This window comes from Scyliorhinus canicula, chromosome 15 (assembly GCF_902713615.1).
Source record: "Scyliorhinus canicula chromosome 15, sScyCan1.1, whole genome shotgun sequence".
In the NCBI taxonomy this organism is placed as follows: Eukaryota; Metazoa; Chordata; class Chondrichthyes; order Carcharhiniformes; family Scyliorhinidae; genus Scyliorhinus; species Scyliorhinus canicula.
The window spans coordinates 135,193,364-135,213,746 of NC_052160.1; the positions used below are offsets into that span (position 1 = coordinate 135,193,364).

General features: G+C 44.9%; 1 protein-coding gene across 4 annotated transcripts in view; it reads left to right on the forward strand.

The window, feature by feature from the left end:
- Positions 1-307: 307 nt before the first annotated feature.
- The window catches only part of LOC119978060 (nuclear transcription factor Y subunit alpha-like), a 63,744-nt gene continuing 43,668 nt past the window's right edge, over positions 308-20,383 (forward strand). For all 4 annotated transcript variants that reach the window (XR_005463363.1, XM_038819418.1, XM_038819416.1 and 1 more), the window contains exon 1: positions 308-467. The gene's annotated coding sequence lies outside the window, so the exon portion shown is untranslated. The remainder of the gene's footprint in view (positions 468-20,383) is intronic.

A 20,383-nucleotide genomic window follows, 5' to 3' on the forward strand; every position in this document is an offset into this window, starting at 1 on the left:
AAGTCCAACAGGTTTGTTTCAAATCACTAGCTTTCGGAGCACAGCTCCTTCCTCAGGTAAGATCCATGTAAGCTGAGTTGTGCATTAGCTGCGAGGAATTGATGGGGCAAACATTCAAATGTGCCCCTCTGAACCACCCCACACACGAATTGCCAGAGCAACCCCACACACTAATTGGCAGAGCAAGGTTCCATTACCAAGATGGCTGCCGCAGAGCCTCACCAGAGGCGAGTCAGGTGGTTGGGCCAGCGGAGAGGCCACGTGATGACTCCCTTTCTCCTCCCCCCCCCCCCCCCCCCCCCCCCCCCCCCGGGCCGGGGCCGGGCAGCGCATGCGCGGCGAGCCGGTTCCGCGGCGAAGGAGAAAGGCCGCTCGCAGTTGGTCGCCATCTTGTGCTGCTGTGTTCCTATTCGCCGCCGGGGCATTGTGTTTAATACCGGAGCCAATCAGAGGGGCAAAAGCGCGGGGTAAGTCCGGCAAATTGCTGCCAACAGGCTAAGAGCTGGAGTTGGACAGGGAAATGGGAGTGAGAAGAGGCAGCGGTGCCACGCGGGGGTGGGTTATCACTTCCCCAAATATCGGCCGGGGGGGGGAGAAGAGGCAAATATATTCAAAATGACCGAGCGAGCAGCAGAGACGGGGGTTTGGGCGGGAAGCGAGCTTTCTTTCCCGCCGCCGCTTCGCCCTCCGCATTCCGGGTTCCCCCTACCCGGTCCGCATTCCGGTTTCCCCCTACCCGGTCCGCCTTTCCCCCTACCCGGTCCGCCTTTCCCCCTACCCGGTCCGCCTTTCCCCCTACCCGGTCCGCATTCCGGGTTCCCCCTACCCGGTCCGCCTTTCCCCCTACCCGGTCCGCCTTTCCCCCTACCCGGTCCGCCTTTCCCCCTACCCGGACCGCCTTTCCCCCTACCCGGTCCGCCTTTCCCCCTACCCGGACCGCCTTTCCCCCGCACCGCGCAACCCCCCCCCCCCCCCAAACGGCGGGAGTGGGGTTAAAATGGCGGCCGTGCGGGGGTCCCACCGGGGTGGCAGAGGAGGCAAGAGAACCCTCAGTGCGGGCCCGAGTGAGGGCTGTGTCGACACTTATGGCTTTTCATTTTTTGGGGGGGCGGGAGCTGTTATTATTTGCCCTTTGTTATCAAAATAATTGCGTTAATACTCTTGACATAAATGGCGGGAGGTCCAGGAATGCAGCCTTACTGTATAGCCCTCACTTCTAAGTGATCCTCTCTGCGCTCTTGACTAAATGCTTCTTCGTCCCCCCGATGTTGATCCGGGTGGAAGAATGTAATTGTGTCACTGATTTTCCCCCCCCTCCAAAAAAATAACATGCACCGACATCTTTAGCCTTCTCCAGAGTATCCTTTCAGTCGCCCTCTCCCTCCCTATTCCTGTCCGAGAGCTCTTCCTGAGTGCTGAGGTAAAGCAAAGCAATATACAATGCTTTGCAAATAAGACTGATTTATCTTCCCCCAAAATTTACATTTCTGTATGTAATGTTGAAGTCAAGTCACCGAGATTGGACTGGGGGTTGTTCACCTCTTGGTAATATGGGGACTTGGGTGATAAAAAACATTGGTTTAATGTTTACAAGCCACATTTAATCTTTGCTGTTTTAGTTAAATTTATCGGCAATTTATAATATTTTATTGTCACCAAAGGATGCTTTTAATCAATCTGAAAATCTTCAGGTGGCAAAATGTTTCTGTTTGGCAGACAAGTTGTGTTTAAAGCGGCTATGATATCACTGGTCTCCAATTATGAATGTCCTGGTATCAAATGCCATCAATGTGAAATAGAAATTAATTTTTAAATTCCCAGTCGCTAGAATTGTTTGCTTTGCTTTAACAGATTCATGTTTTCCTGCCTCTTTTGAATCTGAACTTAAAAGGATGTTTCATTTTAGTCTGGAACATGTTTTAGATTTTGAATTGTCTGCACTAAATCGTCTTCAAAACTTTTGATAGTCGTTCTGAAGATAAAGTTGGAATCAATGATTTAATAAAACAACTTGGTCAGGTTTTAAATTGATAATCACTATTGTCACTAGTAGGCTTACATTAACACTGCAATGAAGTTACTGTGAAAAGCCCTGTTCGGATACGCAGGAGAATTCAGAATGTCCAAATTACCTAACAGTATGTCTTTCGGGACTTGTGGGAGGAAACCGGAGCACCTGAAGGAAGCCCACACAGACACGGGGAGAACGTGCAGACAGTGACCCAAGCTGGGAATCGAACATGGGACCCTGACGCTGTGAAGCAATGGTTCTAGTTACTGTGCTGCTCAGGGAGGTTAGAGTAAACTGAACGGGCTGGTTTAGCACACAACTAAATCGCTGGTTTTGAAAGCAGACCAAGGCAGGCCAGCAGCACGGTTCAATTCCTGTACCAGCCTCCCTGAACAGGTGCCAGAATGTGGCGACTAGGGGCTTTTCACAGTAACTTCATTGAAGCCTACTTGCGACAAGTGATTTTCATTTCATTTTTTCATTTGAAGTTTTGTTCATAATTTCCTAGTTTAGATTAACATATAGGTTATAACCTTTCAAACTTGGATAATTTGTGGAAGGCACTTTGGATATACAACAGTTTGAGATGAAATATTGGAAATAGATGGTCAATGTGAAATGATGAACCAGCGTCAAAGTAATGTTTTTCATTTTAAGAACACTTTTCCTATAGTTTTATCAATAGGTTATCAGGCAAAGGCAATTAATAAGAATCATCTGTCTGATAGTGGTCTTGGAACGTACTGTTGTTTAAAATGATCCCATTACAAGAAATGAGCACGGTTTTAAAAAAAAATTAAAACCGTGATGACTTTGAAAATTATAAGTTTTAACTGTGAATTTCACATGAGAAATGGAATGGACATGAACCATCCACATCAGCTCCCCTATTCTGCCCTATCCCCGTATCTCTTGATTTGCCTTGGTTGCCCAAAAATCTATTGATCTCAATCTAGGATTCCCTGTGTTTGAATTGAACTTTTAAATTCTTTAGACCTCTTTTAAAAATAAAATGCTAGAAACAACTCAACGCCTGATAATTTACTAGTACACTTATCGGTGGCACAGTGATTAGCACTGTTGCCTCACAGCGCCAGGGGCCCGGGTTCAGTTCCAACCTTGAGTGACTTTGCATTTTCTCCGTGCCTGTAAGCCAGATGGATTGGCCATTCTAAATTGTACCCTGAGTGGGTTTATGGGGTTAGAGGGATTGGGTGGGGAAGTGGGCCTAGCTCGGGTGCTCTTTTGGAGGATCGGTGTAGACTCGATGGGCCAAATGGCTGCCTCCTGCACTGTAGGGATTCTGTGATTACCAATATGCCCAAATTTTAATAAAAGCATATTGATTAACTGCATCCATGTGCTTTTTTTTAAACGAGTAGTTTGTCAAATCATACTTCAACCATAAGCAGACGGCTCCAATATGCTTCATAATATTCTTAAAGATCTGTTTCACTGACTGGGCCAGTATTGAACTTCCTAGTTGCTCTAACAGATGGTGAGCCTTATTTTTGAATTGCTGTAGTCCATGTTGTGACGGTATTTCCACAATGCTGTTGGATTGGGAGTTCTAGCAATAATGAAGACATGTTGCTCATGTATCCAAGTAAGGGTGGTGTATGTGTTGAGAGGAAATTGGAAGTGCTGGTGTTCCAATTCACTGGCTGCCTTGAAAATATGCAGCTGTAGAATCCTTGGTGGGACATGCCTCATTGCATGTTGAAGATAGCTTATGTTGGCAATCAAGGCATGCAGATGGTGGAGGGAGTGCCAACAAAATTGACTGCTTGTCCTAGATGATGTTGAGCTGTAAGCTAACCAGGAAGAGTATTCTGTTATAATAATCTTTATTGTCACAAGTATGCTTACATTACCACTGTAATGAAGTTATTGTGAAAAGCCCCTAGTTACCACATTCTGGCGCCTGTTCGGGTACACCGAGGGAGAATTCAGAATGTCCAAATGACCTAACAGCACATCTTTCGGGACGAGTGGGAGGAAACCCACGCAGACACGGGGAGAATGCGCAGACTCCGCACGACAGTGACCTAGCCAGGATTTGGACCCTGGTGCTGTGAAGCCACTGTGCTAACGTGCTGCCCATACATGAATTAGGAGTAAGACACCCGATCCCTCGAGCCTGCTTTGATCTTGGGGCTGATCAGATTGTAACCTGAACTCCACATTCCTACCTAACCGCAATAACTTTCACCCCTTTGTCTTTCAAGCATCTACCTCTGCCTTAAACATATTCTAAGATTCTGCTTCCAATACTTTTTGAGGAAGAGTTCTAAAGACTTAACCCTCTAGAGAGAAGAAGTTATCTTGATCTGTCTTAACTGGGCATCCCACCTATTTTTAAACAGTGAGCCCTGGCTCTAGATTTTCCCACAAGAGGAAACATTTTTTACATTTACCCTGTCCAGTCCCCTCAGGATTTTACAGGTTTCAGTTAAGTTGCCGCCTCTAAACTTCAGTGGATACAAGTCTAGTCTGTCCAACCTTTCCTCTTGACACAAAACTGCCCATTCCAGGTATTAGGCTCGTAAGCCTCTGAATTGCTTCCCACACATTTTCATTCTTCCTCAAATAAGGACACCAATTTGTACACAGTATTGCAGATGCTGTGTCCTACGTAACTGGAGCATAACATCCCTACTTTTATAAAAGCATATTACTGCGGATGCTGGAATCTGAAACAAAGGCCGTAAATACTGGGCAATCTCAGCAGGTCTATAACAGCATCTGTGGACCAAGGAAGGAACCAATGTTTCAAGTCTGGATGACTCTGACTCTTTTATATTCAGTTCCCCCTCAATAAACAGTAACATTCTATTAGCTTTCTTAATTACTAATTGCAATTAATGAACTAGGACACCCAGATCCTCCGGCATTTCAGAGCTCTGCAATCTCTTGCCATTTGGATTACGTGTATTTTTATTCTTTATGCCAAAATGGGCAATTCCACATTTTTACACATTATATCCCATTTGACAGATCTTTGTCATCTAACCTATCTATATCCCTTTGTTTCTTCCTTATACCTTCATAACTTACTTTCCCACCTATGTTTGCATTGTCAGCAAACCGAGCAACTATAACATTCATCAAAGTCACTCATATAAATTGTGGAAGGTTGAGGCCCCAGCACACCACTGAGGCCTTCTGTGGCACACTGTCATGTCTTGCCATCCAAAAAATTACCTATTTATGCCTACAATTTCCTGTTAACTAGCCAATCTTCTATCAATGCCAATATGTTAATAGAATCGCTGTGGTGCAGAAGGAGGCCATTGAGTCTGAACTGACCCTTCTTAGACACACTCTCCCAGCCTATCCCTGTAAACACCCATCTAACCTTTTGGATAGCCAATATACCTAACCTGCACATCTTTGGGCTATGGGAGGAAACGAGTACTGGGAGGAAACCCACGCAGATACGGGAAAAACATGCATACTCGACACAGACAGTAACCCAGGGTTAGAATTGAATCTGCTGCCCCTCACCATGGGATTTTATTTTCTGCAAAGCCTTTGATTAGAACCTTACCAGAGGCTTTGATTAGAACCTTACCAGATGCCTTTTTGAAGCAGCACATCCACTAGTTTCCCTTTGTCCAGAATGTACCTGATTACTCTGAATTTATCTAAGTGCCTTGCCATAATGTCTTTAATAATAGCGTCTAACATTTTCCCAATAACCAATATTAAACTAATTAGCCTGTAGTTTCCTTCTTTCTGCCTCCCTCTCTTGAATAATGGAGGTACATTTGCTAACGTCCAATCTAATGGAACCTTCCCTGAATCTTGGACATTTTGGAAAATTAAAACCAATACTTCAAATATCTCACTAGCCACTTTTTTAAGACCCTAGGTGAAGTCATCAGGACCTGGAGATTTGTCAGCCTGCAACTCCCAACAATTTGTTCAGTACCACTTGCCTGGTGACTAATTTTCTTAGTAAGAAGTCTTACAACACCAGGTTAAAGTCCAACAGGTGAAGGAGTAGTGCTCCGAAAGCAAGTGTTTGAAACAAACCTGTTGGACTTTAAACTGGTGTTGTAAGACTTCTTACTGTGCTCACCCCAGTCCAACGTCGGCATCTCCACATCATGACTAATTTTCTTGTCCCCCGCCCCACCCCCTCCTCCATTTCCAAGTTTACAGCTATTTCTGGGGTGTTACTCTTATCCTTTATAGTGAAGACCTGTGGAAGATACCTGTTCAATTCATCTGCCGTCTCCCTATTTCTCATTGATAATTCCACTCGTTCTTTAGAGGCATTCTCCACATTGTCCTGGGCAATGTATAACCCTCAACTAACGTCCCAAAAAAATGCTTGGCCAGAATCACATCTATGTTTGTGGGATGTTGCAGTGCAAATTTACTGCCACATTTCTGTGTCCTAGCAATCACTAAAATGGAAAAGCATTTTGTTGTTTGTAAAGCACTTTTGGTGATGAGAGGCACAAGTTTTATTTCATCATAGTTATTGATATACAAGGTGAAAAGCTGAGACTTCAGATTGCTAAGGAACATCATTTATTACAACCTATCGTTCGTTGGTGTGTTTATCTCTACTCTAAGTATGCAAGCTTATAAGTTAATATCTTCTGGGAATCTCTATAGACAACATCCGTTAAACATCACCTACCCTTCACGCCCATCCATACTCTTGGCTCATTTTGTGCTCTTCAAGTATCTCTCCCTTTAACTTCCCCCAATATTTCTAAAAAGGAAATTGAATATACTTTGAGGAAATGTTTGCAGGACTGTGGTTACAGAGTAGTGTAGTGGGGCTAATTGGTAGCTCTTCAGAGAACCAACACACCCCAATAAGGCTAATGGGCTCTTTCTGTACTGCATGAATCTGTGAAAAGTGTCCCTGATGGATTAAGATCTGTTATGGAAAAGTCACCAGAACCCAAGTCATGTACATGTTCCACGGTTTGATGAGTTTTGGCAAGACTAAATAAAACAGCAGAATTCCCCGATTCTTGTCCTGATCATAAATCTTCTAATGCCAGTTCTCCAATCATCCTGAATAATGGGACTAACTATTGCATTACATGTTGAGCTTGTGATAACATGACACCCATCCAGCGGAATGATGAGGCTTTCTGTTTCCAAACTGGACATGTGTCAGCAGTTGGTATTTTGAGCTGTGTTACTAAAATGAAGTACTCGTGATTACTGATTTTTCACTGCTGATAATGGTGGTGAGAGAAATTTGAATTCAGTGCTGTTTAAAAGTCTAATGCACTTTAAATGCAACATATTTGGAACACAAAAGATCCATTTTTTTATTCCAGCCAGATGGTACAGATTTAGTAATTTGCCTAATTAAAAGTTAAATGATTTCAATGTGTATTAGACCAATCAGATTATTCAATTAGAATGATCCAAGAATGCACAAATATGTTTTTTTTATAGAGAAAGAAAGTGTAACCATTAAGGATAGTTTCCACAACTGTAACCAGAAGTTTGGATCTGCAAAGAGCCAGAATTTGTTAATTAGATCATATCAGCCCTTAATTTTGTGAATAGTCTGTTTAAAATCCAAAAATAAGTAATTATTGGAAATGTTTGCTAGGCCTGAGTTCATCTGACTCGTATCACAGGGCATCTTGAAAGATGTTCCAATTAAATTATTAAAATTTTTTGGAAGTTTGCATTTGGAAATAAGTAGAACAAAAGTTGGGGAATGTCAAATCTAGAGAAAGTAAGCGGCAAACCCAGCTGAATCATAATGACGGATAACCAAAGTTCTGTTCAATTCACAATCTGACATTTGCGCAACACCTTTAAGTAGAGAAATATCCCAGTTGTATGAAATTGGATGCCAGGCCAAAAAAGATGGCATTTTGAAGAGGGTCTTGCACAAGTAGAAAATTGCAGACATTTTGAGAGGGATTTCCAGACATGGGGCCAGACAGCTAAAAGCATGCAGAGAATGATGTGTGGGATTGGGGGACAGGGTTTCAGAAGTCAAAGAAACCCAGAGCATGGGTGGCAGGAATGTTTAGTTGTAAGGCTGCAGATTTCAGAGATGTGGAGCGGTATAGCCAGAAGGATTTGAATGTGTTGATGAGGGAATTTAAAACTGGACCCAGAACCATTATGGATCAGCAAGGACAAAAGCGATGGATATTTGGACATGATCCAGAGAAATGGCACTCTTTAAATCAAACTTTCTTCTTAAATGTGAAGGAATGAGCAGCATGCAGATCTCCATTTGTCTATTTTCCCCTTTTTTCCATTTGTTAGTAAATAATAGAAAATGATTTGCTCATTGCTATATAACAAAAATTGCTTGTTAACCATCCTACTTCAATCTGACCTTTCTTACTGAACAAGTGCCAAAAACTGAAAGCAGTAGCAGGGAAGAATCACATTTATTCTTTTTCACTTCACCTAAACAACCATCAGAGTAACTATCCTGTCGGACAAAGCTAGACGAGCAGAAGACCCACAATTAATGCTTTAATGAAAATCTGTTGATATGTCAGGATATGGTGGATCAAGAATATCACAAACGGCATGTAGTACACAGCATTAATTGCAAATTCTTCTTGTATCATGTGAATACTGGTGTTCTAAGTATGCCTCTTGACAACAGTGCCAGACTAGAATCTTGAACATGTTGAAAGAGCAGTAATGGAGATAGAATTAAAAGCAGAATATTCAGGAAATGTGTTATTTCATATTTTCAGCTTCTGCAATGTTTTGCTTTTGTAATAATGAAGCTCAGCTGTATACTGTAGAAAGTAAATAAGAAATACACAAGTGGCCCCTTAATATTAGTAGAACTGAGGTTTCCTGAAATGTTTGCATTTATGAATGATGCATACGTTTATCATAATTTGCAGTCTTAATTTTTTTTAGTCTCTTTATTTTTCCTGTGCCTACATTGCTATGTAACTAGTAGAAGCAATTTGTAAATAATATTTTACATTTCATGAGTGCCCCATTACTAGCTCATTAATCAGCTTCACATCCATTGACAACAAATTTATGAAGACAGCATTACTTTTGCTGGCCAGTTTGTATATTCTCCAGTTTCCTGCTAACATCTTGCGAAATAGAATAGAAAATGCAACACATACAAGGGCTAGAAGCATGTGAAATCACGTGAAAAGATGTTGGGTTTATGTCCCAACGTCATCACCCAAGAGTCGGAAGCACAGTCAAGCAAGCAATTTAGCCCATTAAGGAGCCAATTGAACACAATTCTATGTGATCTGGCTGATTGGCCAGGCAACCTTTACATTTTGGCTTTAATCTCGATTCAGGGTGGGATGAACTGTCCTCACTGAAATAACCTTTAAAAAGGTGTCTGGGGACTGAGATTTGTATTTGAATGTGTTGCCTGGACAGTCTTTGCATAGTTATTTTGTTGCTATGGGCAGCACGGTAGCATAGTGGTTAGCATTGTGGCTTCACAGTGCCAGGGTCGATTCCCTGCTGGGTCACTGTCTGTGCGTCTGCACGTTCTCCCCGTGTCTTTGTGGGTTTCCTCTGAGTGCTCCAGTTTCCTCCCACAGTCCAAAGGCGTGCAAGTTAGGTGGATTGGCCATGCTAAATTGCTTTTAGTGTCCAAAAGGTTGAGGAGGGGTTATTGAGTTGAGGGGATAGGGTTGAAGTGAGGGCTTAAGTGGGTCGGTGCAGACTCGATGGGCCGAATGGCCTCCTTCTGCACTATGTTCTATATTCTATTTCATTTTTTGTGGGTCGACAGCTCCGCAGTGGTTGTCCTCCTGTGGGAGCACATTGGAAGAACCAGCCCGCCCAGTCCCTTTTCTCTATCGAAAGGGAAAATGCTGGAAAATCTCAGCAAGTCTGGCAGCATCTGTAAGGAGAGAAAAGAGCTAACGTTTCGAGTCCGATGACTCTTTGTCAAAGCTGACCCTTTTCTCTATGTCTGCCTCATCCTGTCCTCGCCAGCAGTGCTCAGCCATCCACAGAACCGATTCAGGCTGGTGGTCTGTTAATTGTCCAGCCAACGTGAAATTGCGAGCAGGAGTCGACCACGGACGGGCATGCGTTATATGTCCGCTTCTGGGCCTGATGTGCAATTCAAGTCAAAGATTTTGTTAAATAAATGCAAATTAAAATCTGTGGAGTTCTGATTTGGTTTTATTGCTACTATGAGTGTTTTCTTAAATTGGCTGTTGCCTGCACCAAGCTAATAAATTAGATGGAAAATGTTCTGGAAAAAAATAGAAGTTGGAACAGACTACTTCAGGTATTCTAAGTACATTGATAAGCAGATGCTATCACCCATGATGTCTCTTTTGAAACAGTTTCATGTATTTAATGCATTCATCAAACCACTAAGATTCAGGCCTTGAAGTGGTCGCGTTTCCACTTGGCTGATTTAGATGTTTTTGTTAAACAGGTACTGAATGTACCAATAAACAAGTCACAAGCATTGATACAAACTGGCAGCCGGCAACAGCTGCCATTAATTTTTTAAGATGACAAATTTCAAAAAATTTGGAAATTGGTGAGTCTACGTTAATTACCAAGCTTCTATATTAGTCTTTGTTTAAAATTTAGATCACTGTTTTTGTCGCACTTGCATGTATGTCTTGTAGCTGGTCAGTTTACTTTTCATATTTTTTAAATTAATGGCAAATCAGAATCCTTTGAGATCTTTTTCTTCATTATTTACAAACCTTTTTTTTCTTTTTGAACACATGCAAATCAAAGCCTAGGAACCGATGTATCTTCTTTCCTGCCTCTTCATTATGCAATTTATCTTTTCAATTTCAATACCCATCTAGCTTCCCAAATCCATTCTCTTTGAGATTCTCTTGTCCTTCATCTTCTAAGCTCTATTACACATATTAATGACTACCATCTTGATCTTGGCATCTCCCATGGCTTCTCGATTACTGATGCGCCAGCTCTGACCACTCCATTGTGTTCTCTACTACCTCAACCCTTCTCCCCACTACCCTCCAACCTCATTTCCGAATAGGTTCACTCTTGGCCAATCTCCCCAACCTTGTTTGCAACTATTTAATATTTGGCCCTCCATTTACAGCTCTATTTGTTCAGCCTGTTCTTCACCATCTCTTTTCAGTCGTTAGCATCTCTTCTGGCACTGACAATCCCCCTTCATACTAAACAGTTGATACAAATGGATCATTTTCAGGTTGATAAACTACCAAGTGAAGTGTAGAAACCAGACCTGCGGCCTGAAATATTTATGATCTATATTACTGATTTGGATGAAGCCACTGACTGTTTTAGCCTAATTTCCTGACAATACAAAGATAATGAAGAAAGTAAGTTGTGAGGAGGATGCAAAGGAATATCGATAGGTCAAGTGAGTGGGCAAAGAATTGGGAGCTGGAGTATGATCTGGAAAAATGTGAGGTTGTCCACTTTGGCAGGATAAATAGAAAAGCAGAAATTTGTTTAAATGGAGAGAAACTGTAGAATATGGTACAAAGGGATCTGGGTGTCCTTGTATATAACTCTTAAGACTTGAATAATGCTCTGACTACAAAGCACAACCCAAAGATGCGCACTGTACGTCTCCATAATGTAGGATTGGCCACACTAATTTGACCCTTAACTGGAAAAAAAGTAATTGGGCACTTTAAATGTATTTTATAAAATTTTGGACCACAGCAGATGTTATTTGCTGAGCAAATCAAATCCCAGAGAGTCACTTTTCTTACTGATCATAACCTTTAAGTTGTAACCTGAAAACGAGGGGGGAAACTAATTATAGAAGCTTAGAATTCCAGTAACATAATAACTAGGAGCAGGAGTAGGCCATCTGGCCCCTCGAGCCTGCTCCGCCATTCAATTAGATCATGGCTGATCTTTTGTGGACTCAGCTCCACTTTCCGGCCCGAACACCATAACCCTTAATCCCTTTATTCTTCAAAAAACTATCTATCTTTACCTTAAAAACATGTAATGAAGGAGCCTCAACTGCTTCACTGGGCAAGGAATTCCATAGATTCACAACCCTTTGGGTGAAGAAGTTCCTCCTAAACTCAGTCCTAAATCTACTTCCCCTTATTTTGAGGCTATGTCCCCTAGTTCTGCTGTCACCCGCCAGTGGAAACAACCTGCCCGCATCTATCCTATCTATTCCCTTCATAATTTTAAATGTTTCTATAAGATCCCCCCTCATCCTTCTAAATTCCAATGAGTACAGTCTACTCAACCTCTCCTCATAATCCAACCCCTTCAGCTCTGGGATTAACCTAGTGAATCTCCTCTGCACACCCTCCAGCGCCAGTACGTCCTTTCTCAAGTAAGGAGACCAAAACTGAACACAATACTCCAGGTGTGGCCTCACTAACACCTTATACAATTGCAACATAACCTCCCTAGTCTTAAACTCCATCCCTCTAGCAATGAAGGACAAAGTTCCATTTGCCTTCTTAATCACCTGTTGCACTTGTAAACCAACCTTCTGTGACTCATGCACCAGCACACCCAAGTCTCTCTGAACAGCGGCATGCTTTAATATTTTATCGTTTAAATAATAATCCCGTTTGCTGTTATTCCTACCAAAATGGATAACCTCACATTTGTCAACATTGTATTCCATCTGCCAGACCCTAGCCCATTCACTTAACCTATCCAAATCCTTCTGCAGACTTCCAGTATCCTCTGCACTTTTCGCTTTACCACTTATCTTAGTGTCATCTGCAAACTTGGACACATTGCCCTTGGTATCAACTCCAAATCATCTATGTAAATTGTGAACAATTGTGGGCCCAACACGGATCCCTGAGGGACACCACTAGCTACTGATTGCCAACCAGAGAAACACCCATTAATCCCAACTCTTTGCTTTCTGTTAATTAACCAATCTGCTTTCTGTTAATTAACCAAAATTAACACTTTGGGGATTTAAAAAAATAATTTATTTAAACAAAATAAGTGCACAAGATTAAAGTTATACGGTTTAAAATAGCCTTACAAGACATTCCCCAATAAAACTCATTTGGTCAGAACACTTGGTGGTAAAGAGTGAGGAGGATAACCTCAGATTACACAAGGATATATCTGATCAGGTCAGATGAGGTGATCAGTGGCAAAATGGAATTCAATCCATATAAGGCAAGGGAGGGTATGATTAAAGCAGGACCCTGTATAGGACTGAGGATCAGAGGAGCTGAGATGTGGGAGTCCGGAACACGTTGCCTGAAAGAGTGATAGAGGCAGAGATCCTCATAATATTTAAGAAGTATTTAGATGCGCACATGATGCCAGGGCCAAGTACTGAAAATGGGATTAGAATAGTTAGGTGGTTGTTTTTAACCGGTGCTGACATGATGGACCGAAGGGCCTTTCCTGTGCTGTAGACCTCTATGACAAGTAAACATCTCAACAAAGCCCTCAAATAGATTTTAACCCTCAAAATACAGTAATATTATCCAAGGCAAAACTGCTATCACTTCAATAAAGGTATCCACACAACTTTTTAAAACCTTTCACTGTTGTGGAAATCAAAGAATATTCAGAACAAGACTGCTTTCTGCAACAAGATTTCCTGGTTTCTGGATGATTCCTTTGAATTTCATACATTTCAGCACAGAGCTGGTCTCAACTCAGCTCAACATCTTTCCTTAAATGTGCTTTTTCCCTTTCATCTCTGATTCCATTATCCTCAGCACCTTATTGAACTCCACTTTTCCAAAAATGTAAAAATCTTTCATGTTTTTGTTTAGTCTCCCCTTTCGTGTAGATTAAAATTCAATGAACTTCCCTTGTTTACTTATGAAACCGTTGTAAAGGTCCCTTACATCCACCTCTGCCCGCCCTTTGAAAATTAACAGCTGAAAAACGAATTCCCTATCTATTTGCTAATGCAAATATCCAAATCCAATCTATTTACTTATAAATCCAATTCACCATGGTCTCTTATTACAAATGCGTGTATTTGGTAGCTTTACCTCTTTTATCTCTCAACTTTCCCAGACAAGTTGTCTTTATTGTCATGTGAGAGTACCTTTACAAAATGGGTGTCTAAGAAATGTACCTTTAAAAATGGGTGTTTTTCAGTGATGTCAGAGTGTGGGTGGAGCTGGGCTGTCTGTCAGCTTTTTACTTTTGTTTTAGGCTGTTTGCTGCAGGGTGTGTTTTAGTTTCGTTTTTCAGTGTTGGAGCTGAAGCCAGACAAAGCAGGTGTACTGCTGTTCTCTCTGCCATGAAAAGACTATCTCTTGATCATTTGCTGAATTCAGAATTATAAATGTTCTCAGTAGTGAATGTAAACCTAATGTGCTTCTGTTAAAAGATGTTTCTTTTGTCTTCTGGATGTTGTTTGGGAAGTTATTACGGATTACTTAGTGTTGTATTCTTTGGGAGTTGTATTTGAATTGATGGTTGCTAAGATGTTCACTATGTTTTAAAAAGGTTAACTTGAGTTCATAGAATAAACACCGTTTTGCTTTAACAAATACTTTTCCATTTCTGCTGTATCACACCTGTTGAGTGGGCCGTGTGCTCCCCATACCACAATCTATTAAACGTTGTGGGTCAGGTGCACTCCATGATACACTTTGGGGTTCTCTAAACCCTGGCCCATAACACGATTAATCTTTCCCCAGCTCAATTAAATCATTAACTCACCTTTACAGAATAACACCATATTCCGCCAAATTATTTTCTTAAAAACCATCCATTCTTACAAATCTTTATTTGTACCTATAAAAATTCCCCAAGATACCATTCTTTGACCCTGCCATTTCCCAATTTACATGCTGCTCCTTGACAGCATCCGTAAATATGGGGTCAAGTGGAGACACTGGTGGGTAAAATAAAGAAAAATCCCACGGTGTTATTATGGGGAAAAGAGTTGAGCTCATTAAGGACCAAAGTGGCAATCTGTATGTGAAACTGAAAGATGTAGGTGAGATATTAAATTAGTATTTTGCATCTGTGTTCACTGTACTTCTCCATAATGTAGGTATCAAAAGCAGGGAGGAGGGTTGATATAATTGAACAGATTAGCATTGAGGGGGAGGGGTTTTAGCAGTCTTGAAAATGGATAAATCCCCACGTCCTCTGCCTCCAGAAGCTTTTGCCCATGGAAATTGCTACTTCCTGTATCCTATCCCGTACCAGGCCACACTAGGTCATAATCCAAATCACCGCTGATCTATTGTAGTTTTGACTGCTTCTCTCATGTCTATAACTTGTTGTTCTTGACTACAAGGATAAAGAAAACTGTAGTCATGAAGCCTCTCAGCATCTGATCACAGCATCCCTCTGGAAATATGTAGAAAATTCTGCTACCGTGGGTCCACGGTGGTAGACAATTTGTCCCTGAATATATACGTAAGGAAAGCAGCTACCACTTTTAGCCAACTCACAAAATGCACATGGAATAACATCAAGCTGATGATTCATAAGGCCTGTATTCTCAGCACCAGGCTGTATGGCTGTGAAACATGGATGACTTGCAGCTATCAAGAAATGAGGCTCACCAGTTTCCATCTTTGCATTATGTGTATATCCCGGCAGGACAAAAGCACAAATGTGGCAATCCTCTCAAAGACCGAGTTCTCAAGTTTGTTAGAACTGATCAAACTGACAGACTTCCGATTGCAGCTATGCCTAGGTAGGTCGCACGGTCGGCTGCTCCTGCCGATAACGGACTTTTGGGCCCTTTTACGGAGCTCCAGCAGCACTTGGACCACGATTCCCGGTGTGGGAAGGAAATAGTGAGGGTACCCCAGCGCTGTATGGAGTGGACCAGGAGTGGGGCGATAAAAAAAGCGGCTTTGGAGAAGAGAGGAGAACGGGTGCAAAAAAATAAGATGGTGGCCGGCGGGGATCAGGCAGCGTGGGCCCAGTAGTCACGGGAGCAGCAGGAGTTTCTCAGAAGCTGCTTCGCCGAGTTAAAGGCAGAGATGTTGGCCCCTATGAAGGTTTATATTGAAAGGTTGGTGGTGACCCAGAAGATGCTGGGGACGGCAATCAAGGAGGTGCAGCAGAAGGCCTCTGATAACGAGGATGAGATTTTGAGCCTGGCGTTTAGAGTGGAGGCTCACGAGGCTCTGCACAAAAGATGGCAGGAGAGGCTGGAAGACCTTGAAAACAGGTCAAGGAGCGCCGAGAGCTATGGTGGTAAGATTCCACCGCATCACCGATGAAGAGTGTGTCCTGCAATGGGCGAAGAAGGAGCGAAGTAGCAGGTGGGAGAACTGTGTGATCCGTATTTACTAGGACTGAGGTGCAGAACTGGCCAAGAGGCGTGCGGCATTCAACCGGGCCAAAGCGGTCCTCCACAGCAAAGTGGTGAAGTTTGGGCTGTTACAACCGGCGAGGCTGTGGGTTACATATCAGGACCAGCACCACTATTTTGAAACGCCGGATGAGGCGTGGACTTTTATAAAGAACGAGAAGCTGGACTCGAACTAATGGACTGCAGTGTGTTGTTGGGGCATGATGGGGGGGGGGGGGGGGGGGGGTGTTAAATTGGGTTTTCTCCCCGTGTTCTCTTTTGTTCTTGTTGCTCCCTGTGCCCTGGGCCCTCGGGGTTCTGGGCTGGGTCGCAGTTGGGGAAGAGCTGAGTCACAGGTGATGGGGTCGGGCCAGACAGTGAGAGCAGTTTATTTGCTCAACGTTGGGGGTAGCACCCGAAGTTTGTTTGAGAAAGTTGTGTTTTTTTTTCTCTATACACACGGGAGGGGGACTCTCTCCACCTCAGTTAGTTGAGGGAGGGGAGGTTGGAGACCCGTAGAGGGAGCCAACAGGGGCATTAGAGGTAGAGGCGGGAGCGGCCAGGGTCAGCATGAGTCAGCTGACTTGCGGGAGTGCAATGGGGGGGGGGGAAGGGGGGGTTAAGCGAATGCTTGACTAGGTGGGGGGGGGGGGGAGGGCTGGGATGCTGCTTTGCTGACTGGAGGGGAATCAATTTTCGGAGTAAAGGGGAGAGTCGGGACGGGGAGCCTCCGGATGGGGGGGGCCCGAGTGTGCGGGAGGCGCGGGCACGTGGCTGGCCGAGAAAAGGAGATGGCTAGTCGGTGGGGGGGAGTAATTAACCCCCGACCAGGCTGATCACATTGAACGTGAGGGGCCTGAATGGGCCGGTGAAGAGAGCCCGTGTGTTTTCGCACTTGAGGGTTAAAGGCAGACGTAGCCATGCTACAAGAAACGCATCTGAAGTTCGCGGATCAAACCAGGCTAAGGAAGGGATGGGTGGGGCAAGTCTTCCACTCAGGGCTGGATGCGAAGACCAGGGGGGTCGCAATCTTGGTGAGCAAGCGGGTGGCATTTGAGGCGGGGGTTATTGTGGCGGATTAAGGGGGTAGATATATTATGGTGAGTGGCAAGCTGCAGGGGGCCCGGGTGGTGTTAGTGAATGTGTATGCTCCGAACTGGGAAGATGCAGGGTTCATGAGGCGGATGTTGAGTAGGATTCCGGATTTGGAGTCAAGCAGTCTGGTAATGGGGGGGCGGGGGGGGGGGGGGGGGGGGGGGACTTCAACACAGTCCTGGGCCCAGCACTGGATCGGTCTAGGCCTAGATCGGGTAAGAGGCCGGCAGCGGCCAAAGTTCTGAGGGGGATCATGGACCAAATGGGGGGAGTGGACCGTGGAGATTCGCTAGGCCAAGGGCGAAGGAGTTTTCTTTCTTCTCCTATGTTCACAAGGTGTACTCGCGGATTGACTTTTTCGTGGTGAGTAGGGCGTTAATCCCGAGAATGGAGGGGGTACAGTACTCAGCCATTGCGATTTTGGACCATGCCCCGCACTGGGTGGAGTTGGGGCTGGGGGAGGAGAGAGGCCAACGCCCTCTGTGGAGACTGGACGTAGGACTGTTGGCAGATGAGGAGGTCTGTGGGCGGATGAGGAGGAGTATCCAAAGCTATGTGGCGACTAACGATACTGGGGAGGTTTCAGTGAGTGTGGTCTGGGAGGTGCTGAAAGCAGTTATCAGGGGGGAGCTAATTTCAGTCAGGGCCCACAGGGAGACGAGGGATAGGATGGAGAGGGAGAGGCTGGTGGGGGAGATACTTAGGGTGGACAGGAGGTATGCAGAATCCCCGCGGAGTTTGACTTGCTTACCACAAGGAAGGCAGAGGCTCAGTGGAGGAAGGTACAAGGTGCGGTGTACGAGTATGGGGAAAAGGCAAGCAGGATGCTGGCGCACCAACTACGGAAGAGAGAGGCGGCCAGAGAAATTGGGGGAATTAGGGACGGGGGGGGTAACAGTGCTGAGTTCGGCAAGGATCAATGAGATCTTCAAGGACAGGTTTCACTGTATGCGGATGACCTGCTCCTGTACATTTCGGATCCGGTGGAGGGGATGGGGGAGGTAATGCAGATCCTTAAAGATTTCGGGGACTTTTCGGGGTATAAGCTGAATGTCGGGAAAAGCGAGCTTTTTGCGATACATGCGAGGGGCCAGGAAAAGAGACTGGGAGAGCTACCGCTTAAGATGGTGGAGAGGAGCTTTCGCTATAGAACATAGAACAGTACAGCACAGAACAGGCCCTTCGGCCCTCGATGTTGTGCCGAGCAATGATCACCCTACTCAAACCCACGTATCCACCCTATACCCGTAACCCAACAACCCCCCCTTAACCTTACTTTTTAGGACACTACGGGCAATTTAGCATGGCCAATCCACCTAACCCGCACATCTTTGGACTGTGGGAGGAAACCGGAGCACCCGGAGGAAACCCACGCACACACGGGGAGGACGTGCAGACTCCGCACAGACAGTGACCCAGCCGGGAACCGAACCTGGGACCCTGGAGCTGTGAAGCATTTATGCTAACCACCATGCTACCGTGCTGCTATTTGGGCATACAGGTGGCTAAGAGTTGGGATGCCCTGCACAAGCTCAAACTAGCGCGGCTGGTGAATCAGATGGAGGAGGACTTTAAGAGGTGGGACATGCTGCCGCTTTCCCTGGCGGGCAGGGTGCAGTCCGTGAAGATGACGGTCCTCTCCAGGTTCTTGTTCGTATTCCAGTGCCTTCCCATCCTCATCTCCAAGTCCTTCTTCAAGCGGGTGAACAGGATTATCACGGGATTTGTGTGGGCAAACAAGACCCCGCGTGTTAAGAGACTGTTCTTAGAGCGCTGCCGTACGTCTGCAGCTATTACTGGGTAGCGAATATATCCATGATTCGGAAATGGGATGGCAGAGGGAGGGGGTTGGCGTGGAGGCGGCGTCTTGCAGGGGTACTAGCCTGGGGGCATTGATAACGGCACCGCTGCTGCTCCCGCCGACACAGTACACCACGAGCCCGGTGGTGATGGCGATATTGAGCATCTGGGGTCAGTGGAGACGGCACGGGGGAAGGTAGGGGCCTCAGTCTGGACTCCAATACGGAACAATTAGAGGTTTGTTCCAGGTAGAATAGACGGTGAGTTCCTAAGCTGGCACAGAGTGGGTAGTAAAAGGATGGGGGACTTGTTTATTGACGGGGCTTTTGCTAGCCTGAGGGCACTGGAAGAGAAATTTGGGTTGCCCCCAGGGAATACCTTTAGGTACCTGCAGGTCCGGGCTTTCGTGAGGAAGCAGGTGGGGGAATTTCCGCTGCTACCGGCCCAGAGGATACAGGACAGGATGGTCTCAGGCGTGTGGGTAGGGGACGGAATGATATCGGACATATACCAGAAGCTGCAGGAGGCGGAGGAGGCCTCGGTGAAGGGCAAGTGGGAGGAGCAGCTGGATGAGGGCCTGTGGGCAGACGCCCTGGCAGGGTTAATTCCTCCTCAACTTGTGCCAGGCTTAGCCTGGTTCAGTTTAAGGTGGTGCACCGGACGCATATGACAGTGGCAAGAATGAGCAAGTTCTTTGGGGTGGAAGACAGGTGTATGGCGTGTTCAGGGAGCCCAGCAAACCATGTCCATATGTTTTGGGCATGCCCGGCACCTACAGAATTTTGGAGAGGCTTTTCAAAGGCTATGTCCAAGGTCTTTGACACTCGGGTAAAGCTGAGTTGGGAGATAGCGATATTTGGGGTGTTAGAAGATCCGGGAGTGCAGGAGTCGAAAGAGGCCGGAGTCTTGGCCGTTGCATCCTTGGTAGCCCGGAGACGGCTCTTGTTAATGTGGAGGGATGCGAAACCCCCAAGAGTGGAAACTTGGGTCAGTGACATGGCGGGGTTTCTAAGTTTAGAAATGATAAAGTTTACCTTAAGAGGGTCCTTGCAGGGATTCTCCAGGCGTGGCAACTGTTCCTTGACTTTCCCGCGCAACGTTAAGTGGAGGTCAGCAGCAGCAGCAAACCAGAGGGTGGGGGCGCGGTATGGGGGGTGGATAGATTTTACTGGTAAAGGGCAGATACCCCACCTTGCTTTAAGTTGTTAATTCGCTTTTCTTTATTATTATTATTATTATTATTATGGGTTTTTTTGTTGTTTTCTTTCTAG